This window comes from Gopherus flavomarginatus, unplaced genomic scaffold, assembly GCF_025201925.1.
Source record: "Gopherus flavomarginatus isolate rGopFla2 unplaced genomic scaffold, rGopFla2.mat.asm mat_scaffold_92_arrow_ctg1, whole genome shotgun sequence".
NCBI lineage: Eukaryota > Metazoa > Chordata > Testudines > Testudinidae > Gopherus > Gopherus flavomarginatus.
The window spans coordinates 447,564-458,477 of NW_026115180.1; the positions used below are offsets into that span (position 1 = coordinate 447,564).

The window sequence follows — 10,914 nt, forward strand, 5'->3', positions numbered from 1 at the left end:
AACCACCAATGCGCTGACTCCTCTTGTGAGACATTTCTCTGCACAATACTGCTGCTAATCCAGTTACTGACTCCTGGAAACATTTTCCTTAGCCTGGTTCCGTGTGTCACTGGTTTCTATAGCAAAGGCCAGTCCCTGGCCCTGTGGTCCAGACATCCTCATTCACATCAAGCTTCAAGTTAAGAATAATTTCCCATTCCCGCTCTGTGGGAGGGGAGACTTTTAAACGCGCTCTCTGTGCGACTGCACATGGCTAAGCAAAGAGAACAAACCCCAAATCCCCCCTGTGCTTTGGGAGCCAGGTTTGCGGTGGGAATTCTGTAGTTCAGATGACTTCACACCTGGGCATTGTGATTCTTTACCAGTTTCTCTGGCAGTGGGGCAGTTTTGTGCTCACAGCTGTGATGGCTGAGTGGTTAAAGCGTTAGAGTTGAAATCCAATAGGGTTCCCTTACGCAGGTTCAAGTCCTGCTCACAGCGAGGCCTGTGTTTTAGCTACTCTCTAACCCGGTCAATACCCCTCAACAACCCCCTGAGACACTCTCAATTCTCTCCCCACCCCAAGTAAATCCTGTTCTGCTCCTTTCATAGAGATTCCTGGGACACCACTTCTCAGCACCTGAAGCCTCTGGCACTCACCTAGTGCCCCATAGATCAGCCATAGCCCTGGTTCTGCTTCTCTCTCTAGCGTGTGAAAGGAGCCAAGTCAGCGAATCCATGGGGGCTGCAGAAGCAACAGAGAGAAAAAAGAAAAGGTGCCCAGCAGCCAACTCTGCCCTGGCACCTCCCACCTGCTAGCAGGCCTGGCTGATAAGCTCCTCCTCTTCTCCTTCAGCGCCTCCTGCTGGCCATTGATGGGGTGTGCTGGAGGAGTGAGGAGAGAAAGAAGTGGGGCAGGGTGGGGTGGGAAGAGATTTGATGGTTTGGGGGCAGGGCCTGTGGTGGAGCAGGCATTGAGCACTGCCCGGGAACTCTCAAAGTCAGCACCTCTGAGTGCAGAAGCCTTCCCTGAGTCTGAGCTGCCAGGATCCCTGCCGCAGAGCAGGTGCCACAAGTCTCAGCCTCTCTGTCCCACACATGGCTCTGGGCACCACCAGGAATCATTTGGCTCCTGGCACACAAGGCAACTTAAAAGCTGAGTCCCTGGACAGCAGCTCAAACCCTGGCCCCTCCCATTAAGAGCCTGATGCTCTACTGACTGAGCTAGCCAGGCTTGCCAAGAGCCTCCTCTTCTTGTCCATGGCCACTGCCAATTCCTCCTTCTTTTCCTCTCTCCTGCACCTGAGGGTCACTAAATCTCCTCACCTAGACAGCCAGCCCGTCCACTGCACTCCAATCCCCCACTCCTGAGCCTCCCTGCCAAAGTCCTGCACCTGGCTCCATAGAATTAATTCTCACGTGTCGCTGGGAACTCTGCTTCTTGTGCCCAGAGAGTCTCAGCCCTCCTCAGTAGAAGACCTGAGAAACACAGTGTCTGCCTTTCTAAAGAAGTGCTTGGAGGGGCTTTTCTCATGTGGCCTAATGGGTAAGATGTCTGACTTCAGAGCAGGCATTCAGAGTTCGAGTTGCTTCATGGTTGTGTTGCTGCAGTTTTACCTTCGTGCTGAAAGTCCTGCTCCCTTCAGGGCTGGAACCTCTTCTTGGCTGCTCAGGCCAATGCTCTGGCTTCAGCTAGAGCCTGGGAAGGAGTTGGGGGTTGGGTGTCACAAAGGCTGGGACATGAGCCGCAGGTGCTTCCAGTCTAGCCTTTGCCCTTCCTGACTTGCCAAAGAAAATGGGCGGCTGCCCGGGCCAGCGTGTAGAGCAGTTTCCCTCTTCCAAGTGTGCACCTGCCCCTGTGCTTGAGGGGGTTGGTAAATAGCACCTTGGGAGCCTGAGTGTTTCTCTGCTTCTTGCCAGCTGGGGAAAAGCCTCTTGGGGTAAAATCACCTGCCCCACTGCAAAAGTGAGCACTGTGAGTGGGAACAGACTGAGGCCACACCAGGGGACTGGCCCTGCTTTCCTACCTTCTTCTGATGTTGGCCACAGAGCATCAGCAGCTGCCCTGCATGCTGGTCTGTGGGTCGCTTTCAGTGAGTGTTTGGTATGGCAGGGAGCAGCCTGGCCGGGGGTCTTTGTGGCTGTCTGCTGTCCATGCAAGGGCATGGTCCTCCCCTCCTCTTGACCCACCTTCAGTTGCTCTGTGGCTTATAAACCTTCCCTTGGAGCTGTCAGCACCAGCCGCCTCTGCTCTAGGTGTCCGGAGGAGGGAAGGTGTGAGGGACTCCAGGCTGGGCTCCACCCTCCCTCCTGCCAAGCCCTGACTATTAATCCTGGCCCTGGCACTCCTTTCTTCAAGCGCCGTGTGGGCCAGAGAAAAGGTGTGGCAGCAAGCACAAGGGCCAAACTTGTGGGCATCACGTGAAGCAGCAAGAATCCCAACCAGGTCAAACCACAGGACTACAGGCAGCCATAGCCACTTCTACACCCCAATCCATTGCAGCCATCTCAACCAAAGACCTGGCTCCAGTAGGTGTGAGTCACCCAGCAGGAGGGAAAAGACTCACTCTTACACAACTGGAAACAGGGAAATTGAGCGCTTTGAGCTCCAGGGCTTTACCACAAACCAATACCAGGTCCCACTGAGATTTGAACTCAGATTGCAGGATTCAGAGCCCTGAGTGCTGCCCATTACACCATGGGACCAGCTTGTGCTGCCTTTTCTGGCCATCAGTGACCCTCACGGGGCTGGCTCGTGTAAAGGACTGTTGGTCCTTTACTAAAACTTAGTGGGGTTTTTGGTTGGCTAGTTCCCAGTCCCAATAAAAGGGGGAAGGGTCAATGGGAAATCAGGCCCCTGAGACTGACCTGCCCCTGGGGCAATGGTCACCAACTGGTAGGGAACACGTGAGAATTTGTTAACAGAGAAAAATTCCTGGTGAAAGTTGGCAAAGCTGTGGAGATTTTGAAAAATTCCAGTGAATTTACACATGAAAATACAAACAGAAAGACAAACACACAGAAAGAAAGAGAAAATCACAGACTGCACAGGCCCACACAGACATAACAAAAACCAAACCCACACAAACCCACACAGCACACAGAGCCATATACACAAAAGGGAAAGCCACACAAAACATAGAAAGAACAAATCCACACCAAAAAACACAGCAAAATCCCACAGCAAGAAAGCACAAAACCCACATACCAAAAGAATACTAAGCAAAAAACCAATCTGTATGCAAAAATCATACACACACGCACCCAAAACTATGGCAGTCATCCACCAAAATCACACAGGACCCACATGCACATCAACACGACAGATGAAAACCACATCAACATACAGAAAGCCAGGCAGGGTTTGAGTCTCACAGAGAAGAGGGTGAGCACACATGTGGTTTGGGGAGCAAAGACTGTAGGGGGTGTCAGGGGCAGTGCTCTGGGCTCTGCCTGACCCTAGTGGCTGGCAGAGAGCAGAGCCTGGTAGATCTATGGAATCTGCCCTGCTCTCTGTAAAGCAAGGGGACCTCAGTGTCTTCTGAGCTGCAATTGTATTTTCTGTAAGGCAAACTGATTGGCAGAAGCCATTTGCTTAAAGAAAGCTAGTGCTTTAGGTGAGGTTTGAATTCACAACTTCAGCATCACTCCACTCAGCACGGCTACTATAAGTCCCGTACACTAACCCATTACCCTCTGGTTCCCAGCTGAGGGTCTTGCCTCCTTGATTCATGGATGGATTAGGGGTTGAGGGGGTTGCACTAACTAAAACAAATCAATATTAATGGCTGCTGAATGGCAGCAGCAGAGGTGGGGAGCCTCCTTCTGTGTGATAGAGCTGGTTCCCACCTTCCGTTGCTGAGGGGAAGGTTGGTGCTTTGAGCCCACCCGGGGCAGGAATGACCCATGGGTGAGATCAACTGGACTCAAGAGAAGGGAAGGGAGGGGAAGTCTTTTCTATTCCTGCCTAGCTCCATTGGTCTCCTGTGGCCCTTTCGGCTCTCTGCTCCCCTGTTGAGGAGATGCAGAGACAAGCCCCCATCTGGGTGAGTCACCGAGAGGCTGTGTCCCATGGAGTGTGTGTGGGACAGGGGGAGGGTTGGATTGGGCTCAAGGGGAGAAGGTTGTGTGTGACAGTGTGGGGGGGAGGGGGGAGGGTGTGTTCCTTAGGATATAAATGACTGGAAAACACAGGAGTAGTGACAGCGAAGCCCCATGTATCTCAGTGTTATGACCCTGTGTGGTGCTGCCGTTCACCTTCCCCTCCTATGGTCTCAGCTTTCATTGAATCCAGCATTTTTTCACCTGTCATCACCACAGAGGTGTCGCACATGCCTCAGATACAGAGACACCGAGGACTGGAACTGATTTCAGCTGCTGGACAGCTCTGCTAGGTCTTTATACTATTTGCACAGGAAAATGCTGAGTGTTTAAATTCATTTCAACCATCCCCATTCAGCGAACTCCTGAACATACTGGAGATGGGTCTGGAAATCAATCTTCATTCGAAAATTTTTTTCAAGGGAATCACTTGGATTGTAACTAGGAACCTATTATCCTGCAGGGAAACATTCACCCACTGATCTATCCTCGCAACAAAGAGCGTCATGTATAGCTCAGAGCAGGAACAGTTTTTAACCTAGGGGTTACTAAACTTTCTCTCTATACAAACACCACAGCTTACAAACTCCCCACCCCCGCTCTGTGTCACCAGAGCACAACAACAACTCTCCTTGGAGCACACACAGCTCCCCAGCTCCATGCCCCTCAGTCTCTCCAGGATTGCTCCAATCCCTTAAAGCAGGGTCTCAACCTCAATTTACCGTAGGGCCAGTGCCAGTCCTCCAATCCTCACAGTGGGCCAATAATGTCACTCATACCACTCAGAACCTGCCCCCCAAAACTCTGCCCCTCATCTGCCTAAGGCTCTGGGAGAGAGATGGGGGGAGGAGGTCTAGGGTTCAGGCCCTGGGTTGGGGCTGGGGATTGGGGTGCAGGAGGGGTGCAGGCTCTGGGTGGAGTTTGGGTGCAGAAGGGGTGAGAGGCTGGTCTCTGGGAGGGAGTTTGGGTGGGGGAGGGGTTCTAGGGTGCAGGCTCTGGGATGGAGTTTGGGTGCTGGGTGCAGGCTCTGGGCTGGGACAGGGGTAGGGGGAATAGGAGGAGGGGTGGGGGTGCAGGCTCTGGGAGGGAGATTGGAGCGGGTGGGAGGGGGTGTGTGGAGGGAGAGGGTGCAGGCTCTGGGAGGGAGTCAGGGGTGCGGCGCTTACCTGGGGCTCCAAGGCGGGGCAGGCTGGGGGGCCTCTGCATGCTGCTGCCCCCAGGCATCACCCCTACAGTGTCCCATTGGCTGCAGTGGCTTGGAGTAGGGGCAGCGCGTAGAGGCACAGCTCTGCCCCGCCTTGCTATGGGGAGGGGCCAGCAGCCACTGGAGCGAGCAGGAAGATACTGCACTGCTGGGGCCCCTGGAGGGGAGTGCCTGGGGGCAGCAGGTGGGGCCAAGGGAGTGAACTGGTCCCAAAACTGCTGAAGCCCCATGGGCAAGACCTGGGAAGCAGGACTGTCAGCCAGACACACACCTTTAAGAGGAGGCGTCCCTCTCCCTGTCAAGAACTGATCTTCCTCCTTCAGTTCAGTGACAGCCTGAATTGTTCTTTATCCCGGCAGAGCCAGAGGACTGAAAGCAGCAACATCAAACCCCTGTGTAGCTCGCAGGAATGGACATAAACACTCCCTGGTATCTGAAGAGACGTTCAGCTTTGCCCTTGGTCAACTACAAGGCAAAAGGGAAAGGAGGTGGCGCCAGATATAAAAAGTGAAACATGACACATCATAGTTACGCCCATGGTGGCTGTAAAATCTTTTCATGTACTTCTTCTTATCAGCAGTGTATTGTTTTCTCTGTGTTCTAGGCCTTCACAAGAAATTTGTACCTTGATAAAATAATCAACTGCTCTTGGTGAAGGCAATGGACTTAACACCCACTGGGGTGTCCCTACACAGGTACAAGTACTAACAACAGTAGCTGCCTTTTAGCCATGGTTTTTAATCAGGGCAAATAATTGAAACAAACCCCATTAAATCATTTCTCAGCCCGAGTCCTTCACCTACATTCCCTAGAGCACTGGGCCACCATGCGGACATTTCATTTCCCTCCTCAATTTCACACAGAGACACAATTTCCTTTGCACAATTCCATGAACAGCAAAACCTCCCTATGTCTCTGGTCTGAGCCAGTGAACCCTTCTCTCCTGTGATGGCGATGGGCAGACAGAGGGGTCGTGGCACCTGCATCCCTGCCAGGGAAATATTGGTTCGGCTCTTTCTTTCTGCTGCTCTTGTTCGTCCATGAAACATCGAGGGTGAAATGCAAGGCTGAGTTCATGCACCAGCCCCCGGAAATATTTCAGTGCCCCAGAGAAATCCTGCCCCCTGCTATTGGAACGATGTGCTGGAAATTTGACTAGGAAAGAGACTGTCTGAATTGTCAGAGTGGGGAATGAAGAACAATCTACAGCAATGTCGTTCACACAAACACACTCTCATCCTGCTCCAGCCGGAAGGGAAATGGGCAGGAATTCTCACTGTTCAGCCAAGGACACACTTACATTGATGCGCAGCCATGAGTGTGCTGGGGAAGCTGGTCTGAGCAAACAATTGGAATGACAATTCAGTGAGAACAGAACCATCATGTAGTAAAACAAGTGTATGTTAAGTAGTTGTGGCCAAGTGGTTAAAGCAATGAACTAGAAATCCATTGGAGTTTCTGTGCATAGGTTTAAATCCTGCCTACTGTGCTGTTGTTGTTGTTATTATTATTGCACTCTTAGTGCCTGAGCATCCACAGTGTGAACTGGAGCCAGATCTAGTTTCACTCTGTCTACACTGAAAACACTGCTGTGATGCTACTATAGCTGTCTGGAGCAGACAGTGACTGGAGGGGTTTTTCCATCCCTATAATAGCTACATTGACAGAACAGTTCTTTCTTTCCTTTAGCACTATCTAACCAGGGCTTAGGTCACCTTAACTCTATGGGTTGAGGGGGAGGTCACACACTGAGAGACGTCACTCTGCCACTTAAGTGCCCAGTGTACACCAGCCCTTAGATTCCTCTTGGTATTTCAGTGCAGGCACTGACCTGTGAGAGGAGAACATCAGCTCACAAACACAGAGACTGAATTCCCCACATTTAATCTCTCTGCACTTTCCAGAAAGTCACAAAATTCAATTCATTCTTGCTAGGACAGAGAAAAAATAAGTGACACTAAGTTTTTGGCTTGGTTACATAAAATTAAGTGTTTAATTAATATAGTAAAAAATCTGTACTGATTCCTCTAACTAACACCACAGCGTAAAATAGGAACAGAGACAAATCGTGTCAGTGGCGGCTAATTTCGCAAATGATCTTCCCATTATTAATTGCCACGCTGCCCCCATTGGAGGTCTGGGCATCTCCAGTGTCATAGCTCTGCATTCACCTTCCCCTTAGAATTGTTCTCAGATATTCGCCTTCCTCTGCAGAGTGGGGCACGGGGTCACTTGCTGGAGGATGAATCTATTAATCTATTCCCAAATTTGGAAAATTGTGCAGTTCAGAATGTGAATAGTGACCCCGTCCCCTTCCTGCACCTGCTCTACATTGTTCCTCAGCAGCTTCTCCCTCTGCAGAGTAACCCCAGCACGGCAGTGCAGCCGCCCAGGGTTCAGCAAGGGCCCCTGGCAAGGACAGTGGGTGTAGCTAACAGCCCGGTGTGCCTGGTAGTGAGGCAGTTTAAAAAAGCAACATTCCCTCAGAAGTACAGAGACTGAATTCCCCAACTTTAACATCATGACCCCCTGTAGAAAGCCACACGTGCCAGTTATAGTTTCACAGGGAGATGCAAAAATCAAGTGACACCCATTTCTAAGTTGAGTAAATAAAGTTGAGGAGATAGTTATTAACCTCACAAAAAAAGCTCATTTCCCAAACAATGCTCAAAATGTTACTAATTCCCACCCTTCCTCCATAGCAGCTCTGTGCAGTGTAACTGTTCTGCAGGCAGCTTCCCATTAAATGCTGTTGTGGGATATTCCCCGGCCTGGAAATGTATGAACAACAGAATTTGAAGCGCAAACCTGGCTCCCTGTACCAGGCGGGATTTGAGTGTTTTGTCCCTGTCACTTAGTGTTTGTCAATAGTACAGATGCCATGGGCAGGACTCCAGGCTCTGCTGGAGGGATCCTAGCACAGGGGCTGGTGGGGGAGAAAGGATTGTAGATTCTGACCTGCCCTCTGGAGAGGAGCTAATAAGTGAAGGGGCATTTTTAACTTCTCCCCTGCCTCAGTGTCCCCTGGGCTGGAATTGTACATTCCACAGGGCCAAATGACAGGATGATGCCATTTGGTTAATGAAAGCCAGAGCTCTAGGTGAGGTTTGAACTCACAACCTCAGCATAGCTTCTCTCAGCTCTACCCTATAAGTACTGCGCGCTAACAAATTGTGCTACTGGAGCACCTGTTAATTGCTATTCTCCCTAGGTTGATACAGGCGAGGAGTGACCCCAAAACATTCTCAGTGGAATTGAGAGCAGGTAACGACAAGTGTTGTACTTGGTGGGGTGGATTCTTCTTAAGGCTTCCAGGCACCATTTGACCCTTTTGTTCGTCCCTGTGTAATAACAGAGCTGACTGAGACTCACTGCAGAGTCTTGCTGCAGACCAACAGATCTGAAATCACTGATCACCAGGTCTAAGCATTAGTCCTGCTTTGGGACAGTGTCTCTCATCCAACAAACTACCCAGTCTGCGCTAGCAGTGAGGCTCCCTCACTAACAGCTGAAATCAGGGAGAGCTGTGTGAAGTGCAGGGCCCCAGGGGTGCCTGAACAGGGGGGAACAACACCCCAGGACTTTTAAAAATGGGAGAGCTCTGCCTTGCCCCTTTGTAATGACTATAAGGACGAGTGAGCAGGGGGAGGGAGCGGAGAAGCAGTGAGCAGGAGGTAGGGTCTTGGGGGGAACAGGCCACACAGGAGCGGGGCCTTGGGGAGAAGGGGTGGTGCAGGGGCGTGGCCTCGAGTGGAAGGGGTGGAGCTACTGTTCGGGCTCTGGTGGCCACTACTTTTAGGGAGCCTGTTCCACTCCTGGTGGGACCACAAGACGTCCCAGAGCGGAGAGGGGCCAGCAGAGCGGTGACAGAGTGGAATGGCAAGTGGCCGGCAATATGGCCAGACAGTGGAGGGAGAAAGGGGCTTTCCCCCCAGGAGGTAAGAGGTGAACTCTGGGTTTTCATTGACCCAGAGCAGCAGCTGTGGGTGAGGTGCAGTGGAGGGAGGGGCACAACCACAGAGCTTTTGGTGTCTGGATTTAAGAGCCAGAGGCAAAAGGCCACTGCCCAGAGGGCTGTGGGTGGGTGTTTTTCTCATAGTGTTGTGTTATGAATCCTCATTGTGGTGTTTTCCCAAGTTAATACCAGGTGAGTTTCCTCCTTTTTCTTAAAGTTTCTTTTCTACACTCAGTGCGTGTGAGTGGGGAAAGTATCACCTCTTAGAGGGACCCAGTGGCCAGGGCTAGTTTCCGCAGGTTAGTGGGTGGGAGATTAAGCAGATTGTGTGTTGTATTGTTGAAGAGGAGCCCCAAGCACCCAGACAGGGAATTGTAACTTCAACCTTCAGAGTAAGAGCCAGAGGTGCTGCCAGCTGAGCTAGCCAGGCTGCCTAAACATATTAACCCCTTTCACTGCAAGAGCAAACACCGGGTACTTCTGTGCTTCTCAGCAGCTGGGAAAGAGCCTCTTGGGGGAAACCCTCCCCTCCTCATGCCCCACCCTCAATTGCTCTGTGGCTCTTAAGCCTTCCCTTGGAGCTGTCAGCACCAGCTGCCTCTGCTCCAGATGCCCAGAGGAGGAGAGGTGTACTGGGGTGCAGCCTGGGACTCTTCCTCCCTCCTGCGTATCCATGACTATTAAACCTAGGCAAGAGGAAGAGGGTGGCAACTGGGCTGTCAACGTGCTCTCTTTCACGTAAATCAGTGTGACTCCTGGCCTATCCCTGCAGAAAGGTGTACCACATCTGTGTCTGGTGTGAGCTCAGATCAGAGGAATTGGAGGCTACCTCCTGCCCTCCACTGGTTCCACTATGGAGAGACGTCCTCTAAACCGACCTCACTACAAACCTGCACCAGGGAGTGGTCATCATAGAAGAGTTTCCTCTGACAGTTGGGAAAATGGGACCAGCGGTCCTCAGGCCATCTGAAACAATTAAAATCCACCCCCTACACCAAACAATGTGTAGTCCAGAGGAAGGGAGCCAGTTCCTTTCACACCTTAACTGGGGACCATAAACACTAATCTAGCAGTAACAAGTGCCATGGAGCACTGCAAATGTGAAGAACAAGACTCCAACCTCATCATTCTTCCCTGGCCAGGAGGGCCAGAAAGACAGGCCCTTCCTCCAATCACCCTCTGCCCATCAAGCCACCCTAAAGCTGTTAATGTGCGTTTCCTGAATGCACACCATGTCCAAGTCCAGCTTCTCCAAGTCACTGAACATCCTACAATCTCCTCCTGGGCCCTCCAATCCCTGCCACGTTCCACGTGGACACTTTTACAGACGCCCCTTCCCCAGTACTGCCCTCACTCAGCTGTGGAGAGGAGCTTTTGTCCCCAGTCCCTGCCCCCTCTGGCACCATCTCCGAGGGCCACCCTGCCTCACTCTCTTCCCACCATATTGGGTCAACCAATAAGTCGCATGGGAAATACAGCTCCTATCTCTGATTTTAAAAGGTCAAGTGGGCCAACTGGGGCAGAAGTCCATGCTTCATTGTCTTGCTGGGGATCTCAAAATCAGGGATTCACCTCAGGTAAAGGTGCTGCTGTGCTCCCAGAAAACAAGCCACCTCCACACAAAGAAAGATAAAAGGGCTGTTAAAGCCAGGGATTGAACCAGGGACCTTTAGAT

The 10,914-nt window shown here is 51.5% G+C and overlaps 2 non-coding genes across 2 annotated transcripts; one reads left to right on the forward strand and one right to left on the reverse strand.

The window, feature by feature from the left end:
* Positions 1-398: 398 nt before the first annotated feature.
* Positions 399-480, forward strand: TRNAS-UGA (transfer RNA serine (anticodon UGA)). Its single transcript has one exon. It is a non-coding gene; the product is annotated as a tRNA-Ser (tRNA).
* A 2,133-nt stretch (positions 481-2,613) lies between these two features.
* Positions 2,614-2,685, reverse strand: TRNAQ-CUG (transfer RNA glutamine (anticodon CUG)). Its single transcript has one exon. It is a non-coding gene; the product is annotated as a tRNA-Gln (tRNA).
* Between the last annotated feature and the right edge of the window lie 8,229 nt (positions 2,686-10,914).